Source organism: Xenopus laevis, chromosome 8S (assembly GCF_017654675.1).
Source record: "Xenopus laevis strain J_2021 chromosome 8S, Xenopus_laevis_v10.1, whole genome shotgun sequence".
Classification (NCBI taxonomy): domain Eukaryota; kingdom Metazoa; phylum Chordata; class Amphibia; order Anura; family Pipidae; genus Xenopus; species Xenopus laevis.
Window position 1 is genome coordinate 97,578,341 of NC_054386.1, and position 12,330 is coordinate 97,590,670.

Consider the following 12,330-nt stretch of genomic DNA (forward strand, 5'->3'; position numbering starts at 1 on the left):
GGATACATGTACTGTTAATATGAATGAATTTTGTTACAACAGCGCCACCTGCTGGTCAGTTTCCCACCAGTCTGACCACCAAGTAGTCAAGGAAGTTGTCAGGAGAGAGAAAGAGGCTGCTCTGATGTTCTTCTGCTTAGGAAAGATTTGAGAGAGGTTTCTAATTATTTTCCTAAGCAGAAGAACATCATATAGCGAATAAATAGAAAATCAATAATTAATATAAATTACAAAAGTACTTAAGGTGGCCATACACGGGCAGATAAAGCTGCTGATATTGGTGGTTTGGACCGATTTGACAGCTTATCTGCCCGTGTGTGTGGGCTTCCGACGGGTCTTCCCGATCGATATCTGGCCATGATATCGATCGGGAAGGTTTGATTTTTAACCGACTAACCCATCGGAGCTCCTTGGCGCATCGTAATTCGATCGTTTGGCCTTAAGGCCGAACTAATTACCCCCGATATAGCCATGCCGTTAGTGGCATATCGGGGAAAGATCCGCTCGTTTGGCGATGTTGCCAAACGAGCGGATCTTTGAGTCTATGGCCACCTTTAGAATAGCACTCTCATCAATTTTGCATTCACTTATTTTAAAGATTTACTTATCCTTTATGTTTAGTGGACATTACAAAGATATGGTCTTAAGATCTGCTTCCCCCCCCCCCACCGTTTTGTTGGTATTCAAGAGTTTAAAAATATGAAGAAAAAAAAAAAATCTTGCATTATTATTATGCCCTCTACTTTTTACGGTGGTAACGATGTGCTATTTCTAGAAACGCGTGTGCTGCGCAAAAATCTTGCTTGCAGTGCCTAGGGTCCCCAAACATTTTTGGCCCGGGAACCAAATTCCAGGGGTTGGGAGGGATCAGAGGGGGTCGGGCAGGTTGTTGGAGGGGTCGGCGTCCAATTTGGGCACGCTGGAGTCAAAATTTGGCGCACCGATTTCATTGTCCGGCAGCCCATTTCAGAACTGTCCGTGGCCCGGTGGTTGGGGACCCCTGGCCTAGAAGATATCACAGAAAGCTGGAAATTGTCAGGCGGCCCCTGCATGAAGTGCGACAGGCCAGATGATACTCTGCAATCAGTGGATGTGGCATTGGGGTTCTACTAATTGGAAATTTAGAAGAACAAGGAAACTTTGATTGGCTCCCGTCATGATTCCACATTAGTGTATTTTTTATTTCTTAAAGGAAGACTACACCCGAGCTTTTATGAGTCAGAGCATCATTGGAGATCTTTGTTTACGGCTTAAACCCAAGCACTTAGGGTATGACTTACCATGGAGTGTTAAGGATATCCACATAATTGGGGAAACAGTGGACTAAGTGACTCAGGCCATAAGTAGATTTTAATTATATTCCCTAGTAGGGACTGCGCCTGCTAAAATGGTGCCCCTCCTCTTACTGGAATTGTCGTCCTTTCTGCAAAGCGGCTTTTAACCTTCACATTTTAGAAACAATCCCAAAACTACACTTTTACGACTGCTGCTGTAACACCAAGGGGGTTATTTATTAACTTAAAAAATCCAACTATAAAATCCGAATTTTTAGTGCGAAAAAAAACCCCCATTTTTTTCAGGATTTATTATACAGGTATTGTACCTGTTATCCAGAATGCTTGGGACCTGGGGTATTCCAGATAATGGATCTTTCAGTATTTTAGATCTTCATACCTTATATCTACTAGAAAATCATGTAAACATTAAATAAACCCAATAGGCTGGTTCTGCTTCCAATAAGGATTAATTATATCTTAGTTGGCATCAAGTACAAGCTACTCTTTTATAATTCGGGGGCTTTTTGGATAACGGGTTTCAAGATAATGCATCCCATACCTGGGAGATAAGCCCCAAAACAAATGAAAGCCTAGGACCATCTTTTCTTTGAACAACTACTTGCGTTAATCAACATGACAGCCGCCACCTATATACAGGTATGGGATCCGTTATCCAGAATGCTCAGGACCTGGGGTTTTCCAGATAATGGATCTTTCCGTAATTTGGATCTTCATCTTGTCTACTATAAAATCATGTAAACGTTAAATAACCCCAATAGGCTGGTTTTGCCTCCAATAAGGATTAATTATATCTTATTTGGGATCAAGTACAAGTTACTGTTTTATTATTACACAGAAAAAGGAAATAATGGAGTTTATGGGAGACTGCCTTTCTTTAATTCAGAGCTTTCCAGTAACTGGTTTCGGGATAACTGATCCTATACCTGTACCCCGAAGAGGGAAAAAGTCTGAATCCGAAAATCTGATCTCAGACCTGCCCAGGTTGTGTATAAGTTAATGGGGAAAAGTCCCGAAGATATCCAGAGCTTCGCTAGGTTTCGTGGTTTTCGGGCAGAAAATCCAAAACATTTGTACAGTTCGAATGTGTACGTTTCCCCCCCCCCACACGAACTGGAATTTTTCGGGAAAATGTATTGGTAAATAACGGAGAATAACCCGTGCCGAGTATATTTCAGAAAATAGAATCAATTCGGATTTTGATAAATAACCCCCTTACTGTATTCATTTTTTTTATTTTTGAAAATGTAACCACAAAGAAGCTGCAGTTGAGCAACGGCTTCATCTCGGGTGCCTCTAATATTTACCTCTAGTCTGAGAAATGACGCGGAACAGAAAATGATTTCTTAGTCATCAAACCATCGCGGGACGTTTGATCGGGAGCCGGCAGTTTGCAGGCTTGTTAAGTGTCGGTTATTCTAGTATGGCTGAATTTAACTCTGAACACGCATTCGTTTTGCTTCATTCATTGTCTTCACAGCATTGAGCCGAAAAGCTTTTATTTCCGTTACCAAAACGTTCTGAAATTCACAAGGTAACTGCTTATATACCTATATTCTCAGGAACCGCGTATGCGTCAGGCACTTGTTACAAAGCCTTTAAAGGGGTGGATCGCCTCTAAGAGAACTTTTAGTATGTTATAGAATGGCTAATTCTAAGCAACTTTTACATCGGTCTTCATTATTAATTTTTTCAGTTTTTAAATGATTTGCCCTCTTCTTCGGACTCTTTCCAGCTTTCAAATGGGGGTCACTGACCCTATCTAAAAAACAAATGCTCTGTAAGGCTACACATTTATTATTATTATTGCTAATTTTTATTACCGTGTATACTCGAGTATAAGCCGAGTTTTTCAGCCCCCAAAATATGCTGAAAAACTCTACCTTGGCTTATACTCGGGTCAAGCGCAAAAACAGTCGCCGGCTTCCAAGAATGGTTGCCGGCATCCAAAAATGAGACGCTGGCACCTCCATTGGGAGGAGAAACCCTCAATTTTTTGATTGAAACTTACCAGAAGCTGCTGCATTTCTCACCCTAGGCTTATACTCGAGTCAATAAGCTTTCCCAGTTTTTGGAGGTAAAATTAAGTACCTCGGCTAAAACTCAGGACGGCTTATACTCGAGTATATACGGTACTCATCAGGCCTCTCCTATTCATATGCCGGTCTCTTATTCAAATCAGTGCGTGGTTTTTAGGGGAATTTGGACCCTAGCAACCAGATGGCTGACATTGCAAACTGGAGAGGTGCTGATTAAAAAGCTAAATAACTCAAAAACCACAAATAATAAAAAATGAAAACCAATTGCAAATTCTCAGAATATCACTCTCTACATCATACTAAGTTAATTTAAAGGTGAACAACCCCTTTAATACACAGTGGTTGATCTTTTAGGGAGGGGTAGGAACTGTGCAACTGTACTAACAGTATTAAAGGGGTAGTTAACCCTCTCCTATTAATATTCTCGTCTCCCCGTTTATCCTCTGCCTAGTTGCTAGGGCAAGTCGTACCCTAGCAACCAGATAACTGATGGCATAGCAAACTGGAGGGTTGCTGAACAAAAAAAGCTAAAAAAAAAAAAATTTAAAAATGTAAAACCAAAGGCAAAACTGCCACTGTCTGCATTCTACAAAAGTTGACTTAAAAGGCAACAACCCCTTTAATGTGTTGGGCAAAACAATTGTGGGTAATATTATTCACCCCCCTCCCAGTGTGATATATTCCAACAGGGAATAACTGAGCTTGCTTACTTTACCACAACATCATTTTCTGTTGACCCAAGTGCTGGAAAAAAAAAAAAATATTATAATATATTTCTATATTATAATATATATATCTATTGTGTATATATCGATGCCGCTTCTTTCCCAGACATTGGCTTGTTGTATAGCATATGTGTGTTTTAAACTTCATATTCATATTTTTAAGTTAACATAGCTTTTTTATTATGTTTCAAAAAGGACAGGAGACAAAGTAGTGGCATAAAGAGCCGTTCCTCGTATAAACGCAAAGGAATTGCACTTGGTTCTCATGGAGATTTTTTTGCAGGTTTTTTTTTCTTCAAGTTTCTTTTTAGATTTCAGGGAAACTGCTCAGGTCTCTGACGCTGGACCATAATTGGGTCGGGTGCATTGACAGCAAACGGGACACAGTATAAAAGAAATCCGAATAAGGCTCGGGGGTTGTGCCTTTCGTGATTTCTGATTGGACAAGGATTCGACTGCAGGATCTCTATCAATGCTGCTTTGGGTCTTGCCCGATGCTTTATTTGTGTCCACAAGCAAGTGCCAAATATTTGTAACATAAATTCTTTTTAATTCCCAGTAAGATTTCAGAACTAATTATCCTAGAAGTAGTTGGCTGGGTTTTGTGAAAAAAAAAAATCTTTTTTAACACTAAATGGGCAATCATTCAAATCAAGTAGAATGGATGATAAATGATATATTAAATATAAGCATTAATAATTCACTTTCCAAATAAGAATTCCACTGACTGTGATGACTTCTCTGCAGGTAGTACAGCGCTGCGAAGTATGGTGGCGCTATATAAATGTTAATAATAATAGTACACGTCTGCTCCCAAACTCGGAGGTATCCATAAAAGCATTATATGCAAAGGTTTCCTTTGTGGTCCAGTCTCAACTGATTACTTAAGATCTCCAACCCTTTCTTAGAACAGGCTACTGCTTACTGCCACCGCCTTCAGGCCCCGACTGTGGGTGAATGTCAAATGCCTTGGACAGTCACTTTATTGGGCCTGTGGGGGGGCAGACATTTGGGTGTGGATCTGCCCCTTCTTAGTGTCAGTCTGACAACTCTACAGGCCGTTGCTAGGTTCTTGGCGTAGGAGTTCTATAGAGCTGTGTTTTAATTAGGGGTGCACCGAATCCAGGATTCTGGCTTTTTCAGCAGGATTCAGCCAAATCCTTCTGCCAGGCCGATCCGAATTTTAATTTGCATATTCAAATTAGGGGTGGGGAGGGTGAAAAGCATGACTTTGTCACAAAACAAGGAAGTAAATGGTTTCACATCCCTAATTTGCATATGCAAATTAGGGTTCGGTATTCGGCCGAATATTTCGCAAAGGATTTGGGGGTTCGGCCAAATGCAAAAAAGGGGATTCGGTGCATCCTTAGTTTAAATACACCAAATTAACACCCAATGCAGCCGCATTAAACCTGGTGTACGAGTGTGCATTTATAAAGTAGTGTGCAGCTGAGTGTAAAGCTTAAAAATTGTTTGCACTTTTATGTGAATAACGTTGCACATCTTTCTAAATATGCCCTTGGCTTGCCTTTTAGGTATAAGATGCCTGAACACTAAAACATGAATACCTCTACTCAATAGCAGCTGTCACAAAAGTATATACAGGTATGGGACCTGTTATCCAGAATGCTCTGGACCTGGGGTTTTCCGGATAAATGATATTTCCTTAATTTGGATCTGCATACCTGAAAGGATAAGTAAACCTTTAAAATAAGTGTAAAATTGATGGTGCTATTCTAAGGCTTTTTGCAATGTATATTCATTACTCATTTTGTTGACCAGCAGGTGGCGCTGTTGTAACAAAATTCATTCATATTAACAGTACATGTATCCCATAATATCTTGGAATAACAAAATGAATAATGATTGTACATGGCAAAAATGCTTAGAATAGCACTCATCAATTTTAAATTCACTTATTTTAAAGGTTTACTTATCCTTTAATTTTACTAGAAAATAATGTAAACATTAAATAAGCCCAATAGGCTGGTTTTGCTTCCAATAAGGATTAATTATATCTTGGTTGGATCAAGTACAAAGTACTGTTTTATTATTACAAAGAAAAAGGAAATTATTTTTTAAAAATATGGATTAAATGAAGTCTGTGGGAGACTTTCTGGATAGCGGATAACAGATCCCATACCTGTATACACCATCCAGCTATAGTGTATATAAATACCCTAGTGCTAGCAGAGATCATAATTAAAGGGGAATAAACTGGAATTTCTTGTTGGGTTAGGGTTGTTGCATTGAATAGCCTGTCTATCTGCATGTGAGATTATATATTGGATGTGGCAGTGCTTTATGGAAAGTCTGCTCCATCTATTTTGAATAAAGCTGGCTGTTATTCAGGCCCCATGCATATTTTCCAGTATATGCCTGTGTATGGGCCCAGAACTGCCTCCTCCCAACAATGTCTAATTGGGGCTTATGGATCAGGAAGACTTGGTCCCATTGTGTGTAAAACACCTGTGGTGGATGCCTTTACCGGTTACCCATATTGTCTGTAGTGTGTGTGTTCAACATCTTCCCCTCGTGACAAACAGAAGCCAAATCCATTGTTCTACATCTCTATACCCTTGATTTAATTGGGGCTTGGTCACATAAGGATCAGGAAGGCTTGATCCCATTATGTGTAAAACACCTGTGGCGGACGCCTTTACCGGTTACCCATATTGTCTGTAGTGTGTGTGTTAAACATCTTCCCCTCGTGACAAACAGAAGCCAAATCCATTGTTCTACATCTCTATACCCTTGATTTAATTGGGGCTTGGTCACATAAGGATCAGGAAGGCTTGATCCCATTATGTGTAAAACACCTGTGGCGGACGCCTTTACCAGTTACCCATATTGTCTGCAGTGTGAGTGTGTTCAACCAACATCTTCCCCTCATGACAAACAGAAGCCAAATCCATTCATTCTACAGCCCCATACCCGTGATTGGTTGTCCTTTATTCTAATCCTAGTAGCTTTTCATTATTTTTTTTCTCTTTATATAAAATGAAGTGCGGGGGGGGGGGTTCCATGTTAGTATTCTCCTCCCAAAACCCCTTTTTTGTGTTCTTCTAATGTATAGAAGTTGCTCTTGGGTGGGGAGTTCATGGATTTTCTTCCCCTTCGCTGATTCAGGAAGAAGTGGTGTATGTACATAGTTGTAAACTAGCTGATCTGTGCAGTGCCTTTAGACGTTCCAATTTCTATGAAGTCATCAAAAAAAAAAACAAATACCTTTTTTTGGCATATATATTATATATATATGATGTAATGTTCTATAGAAATATATGTATAATATACATATTTTCCCTGGGGTATGTGATAGCTCTGTATTTTGTATGGAATTTGAAAGTAAAAGTATTTTACCTCGGATATAAGATTAAACAAAAAAAAAAAAGTTAATAAAGTTCCCTTTTCCATATGTTTTGTCTGCGTTGTTTTATTTGCTCTGCCTTTTTTAGGTTTGTTTATTCTCTGGTAGAGGCTTCACATTCATCTGTCACATTCATGAGACACTGCTCCAAAGATTATATAGTGAATAAAGTTCCCCTCTTGTAAAATATAAGGATATTATAAGTTACATGGAGTTCCATGACCATATAAAAGTACAAAGCTGAAGGCCAAGTGTTTTTATACAGGTCATGGTACTCCGAGGTGACTTCTGATATCCTCATTTTGCAAAAGGGGGTATGTTATTTATAATACACAACTTTCAGTGAGTCATCTAATCTACAGTTTTGTCTAAAGGAAACCCAGTGTCCTTATATACACAAACTCACACTGACTCTCTGGGCACTCCTATAAATGGCACATACCAGAAAAGAACCCAACGTTGGCAGCTTGCCCTCAAAATGAAATCTCCCAACCCTCTAACCAGTTTGTTTGCTCTTAGTCTCTGATTGGAGCCCAAAAGTGCACTGTATACTCCAGGTAAGGCCTTACCATGGACCTATAGCATGTAATCTATGCTTCAGCCAGTTCATTATCCAGGTACAAATACTATGTTCCAGGCCAATATTCCTTAATGTAACCAGTAACCTTTTGTGCGTTACTGTTTCATATGTTTTAGCAATGTCTTAGTAGATCACATCCACTGCCATCCCAGTGCCAAGGTCCCTACTCGCCTCCTCATAAAAATAAATAAAATAAGTGTGGCAAGATCTATTACATATACATATCAAACTGATCTCATTGTGCTATTTTTAATGCATTCAAGTTCTTACCCTTTATTACCCCCTTCTAAAAGCTTTCCTACCATGGACATCAGACTACCTGGCCTATAGTTCTGAGGCTGAGAACAGCATCCCTTTTTGAATAGCAGCACCACATTTGCCCTGGAGGACTCCAAGATGGACGGGTCAATATAGTATAGATTTGGAGGTCCACTCTGGTTCACTAGAGAGGACCATCTGACAAACGTGCATAAACCCTTGTTACTCATGGTGAAGCCGCAAGCTGCCCATCGTCATTACCCTGCAATGAAAAGTAGATTTGTAGATTGTGGGAAAGTGAGGGGCGTCTTAAAAATCCTTTGGAGGGTCACAGCCAGAAAGGGGTGTAATGCATATGGTTGTCTAAAGGCGGAGTCTAATATCTGTATATATAATATAGGGATGCCCCGAATCCAGGTTTATGCCTTTTTTTACAGGATTCGGCTGAATCCTTCTGCCACACTGAACCCTAATTTGCATATGCAAACGCTTTCGCAAAAGATTTTAGGGTTCGGCCGAATCCAAAATAGTGGATTCGGTGCATCCCTGATATAATAATCCTCTGTTAGGATTATCCATTACATATATATTTGAAACCGTCTCAAATCTTTCCTAAGCAGAAGAACATCAGAGCAGACTCTTCCTTCTGACAACTTCCTTGACTACTTGGTGGTCAGACTGGTGGGAAACTGACCAGCAGGTGGCGCTGTTGTAACAAAATTCATTCATATTAACAGTACATGTATCCCTTAAAGGATAAGTAAATCTTTAAAATAAGTCAATGTAAAATTGATGAGAGTGCTATTCTAAGAACTTTTGCCATTTACATTCATTATTTATTTTGTTTTTATTCCAAGATATTAAGGGATACATGTGCTGTTAATATGAATGAATTTTGTTACAACAGCGCCACCTGCTGGTCAGTTTCCCACCAGTCTGACCACCAAGTAGTCAAGGAAGTTGTCAGGAGAGAGAAAGAGGCTGCTCTGATGTTCTTCTGCTTAGGAAAAGAATCGAGAATGTTTTTTTTTTATTATTTTCCTAAGCAGAAGAACATCAGAGCAGCCTCTTTCTCTCTCCTGACAACTTCCTTGACTACTTGGTGGTCAGACTGGTGGGAAACTGACCAGCAGGTGGCGCTGTTGTAACACAATTCATTCATATTAACAGTACATGTATCCCTTAATATCTTGGAATAAAAACAAAATAAATAATGAATGTAAATTACAAAAGTGCTTAGAATAGCACTCTCATCAATTTTACATTTACTTGTTTTAAAGGTTTTCTTATCCTTTAATATCTTTGAATGAAAAAAGAATAAATAATGAATGTACATTACAAAAATTCTTAGAATAGCATTCTCATCAATTTTACATTCACTTATTTTAAAGGTTTACTTATCCTTTAAGCTCACAATACGGCACATCATATTAGACCCATATTATCAAGCTTTAATATCATTAATGTATATAGAATGCCGGGAGCTGTAGACTTACTGCAACATAAAAACATATTTGGGAGAAAATATTTGAGATGTAGTTCTTCTAGATAGAGGGGAGCATTGAGCAGCTGGATGAGAAGTAGTAGTAAATCCATGGACTCGCCTTCTGGCAGACCAACATAAAAGAAATTCTTTATGACATTAACAATTCCTTTTTCTTGAGATTAAAAAGCTTCTGTTCTTTGGTTCTGTTCCATCATCTCCCCCAGCGCAGTATTTAAATGACCTTCCTGCATTGTGTGCCCCCCCCCCCCAAATCCCCGTCTCTCTGCTCCGTTTAGGATTTCTTGTTTGACCGAATTACAAAAGCCTTTAAATACCATTTCCCCAGGAGACACAATGCGAGGAAATGAGAGAAGCCGGTAACAGCGGTGAGAGGAGCACCAAGGGGTTATTTTTATTCCTGAATTTAGAAATGGACCCACAGAAATCCATGTTGTACATCCCAAAATAACGTACGTGGTACATAAGGGAAATTCCAGTATGAATTGGATGCCAGGGCTGCAATGTAGATGCTAGTGATGGGCGAATAAATTTGTCAGGAGCAAATCTGCGACGAATTTCCAAGTTTCGGCTTGTTAAATAAATTGACGAAACCGCGGCAAAAATTCGCAATCGAAAAAAATGTGCATCTGAATAATTGCTTGCGACAAAACTATTGCGTGCGTCAAAATTGACGCGGGTTCTTTTGCAAATTTTGTGCAAATTTTTCGGCAAATTGAAACGAGACTAATTAGCACATCACTGGTAGATGCCAGTGAATTTGTAATACTGACCCCTGATCCACTCTATTTCTAGGACCCCCAAACATCATTCCCCGCATCCTAGCATGAAAACTCCACCCCCTTAGGACTGCTTGAAGGATCTCATAATGAATAATTCTCCTGAGACTTTGTATATGTGTATGTATGTGTGTATATATATATATATATATATATATATATATATATATATATATATATATATATATATATATATATATATATAAATATATATAGTCAATAGGGTGGCACACCGCTTCTTGGTTCCATACCTGGGTGCCCGGTAAAAAAAGATATGTAGTACAAAAATGACCAGCAACACCAGGATTTCAGTGAAAAAGTAATATATTCATATGTGCATATGTGGCTACATATGCACATATGAATATATTACTTTTTCACTGAAATCCTGGTGTTGTTGGTCATTTTTGTACTACTATATATAAATATATATATATTGCACCCATCTGCTCCTCTCATTTAAAGGATAAGTAAACCTTTATAACAAATGAATGTAAAATTGATGAGGGTGCTATTCTAAGAACTTTTGTCTTGTACGTTCATTAATTATTTTTTTATTCCAAGATATTAAGGGATACATGTACTGTTAATATGAATGAATTTTGTTACAACAGCGCCACCTGCTGGTCAGTTTCCCACCAGTCTGACCACCAAGTAGTCAAGGAAGTTGTCAGGAGAAAGAAAGAGGCTGCTCTGATGTTCTTCTGCTTTGGAAAGATTGGAGAGAGGGGTTTTATTATTTCCTAAGCAGAAGAACATCAGAGCAGTCTCTTTCTCCTGACAACTTCCTTGACTACTTGGTGGTCAGACTGGTGGGAAACTGACCAGCAGGTGGCGCTGTTGTGCACTGGGAACCCTTGGAACTATAGCAGGGTGACTGTTATCCCAATGTTTCTATATATCTGTATCTGCTCCTAAAAGCTCTGTTCTTTGGTTTCAGGTGGTCTGATGCATTGTGGCTGTACCCCGAGTTCCTATTGGCTGCTGGGTAAGTAACAGTGGGGGAAGAGAGGTGCACAATGGATTAATATCTAAGGTATAAGGGGCATTTTTACAATCTCATGGAGTTTAAACATCTGTCACAATGCCAAAATATGTCTGTCCAAATGTATTAAATAATCCAGCGCAGGAGGAGTATATGGTCCCCTAATGTTACTCCACTGCTATACCACATTCTCCTAACTAATTATTGGAGGTTTTTGGCATTCAGAGTTTAATAAATAACCCCCCTAGTGTTCCCATGGGCATTATTATTACACGTCCCTAAGTGTTCATGCAATTCTTCCCTCTAATGATGGTTCATTTTCTCCTGTTCCTTACCCAGTTAGTAGGGTCTGAATGTGCGATGCCCCTGTTAGGGCCACATGGAATCAGCACTCACACTCAGGGGCCCATGATCCCTTTCTATTGATGTTTTACTGGCTAAGCCATTTATTTCAGTCCTGCCTAAAGTGCCATTGTCTCTCAGGCTGGCTTTTTACAGACTTCTTTAATGGCTCCCATAGTGCCCCTGTTGTGTTGCCCCTAAGTTTGCTCATAGTCTGTAGAGAGATCCCATAAAACTATGGCAGCATACGTATTCCCCTGTACTAAGCACAATTCAGCAGGAACAGTCCCTAAGTTTTCTCATAGTCTGTACAGAGAGATCCCATAAAACTATGGCAGCATAGGTATTCCCCTGTACTAAGCACAATTCAGCAGGAACAGTCCCCTAAGTTTGCTCATAGTCTGTACAGAGAGATCCCATAAAATTATGGCAGGGTAAGGTATTCCCTGTACTAAG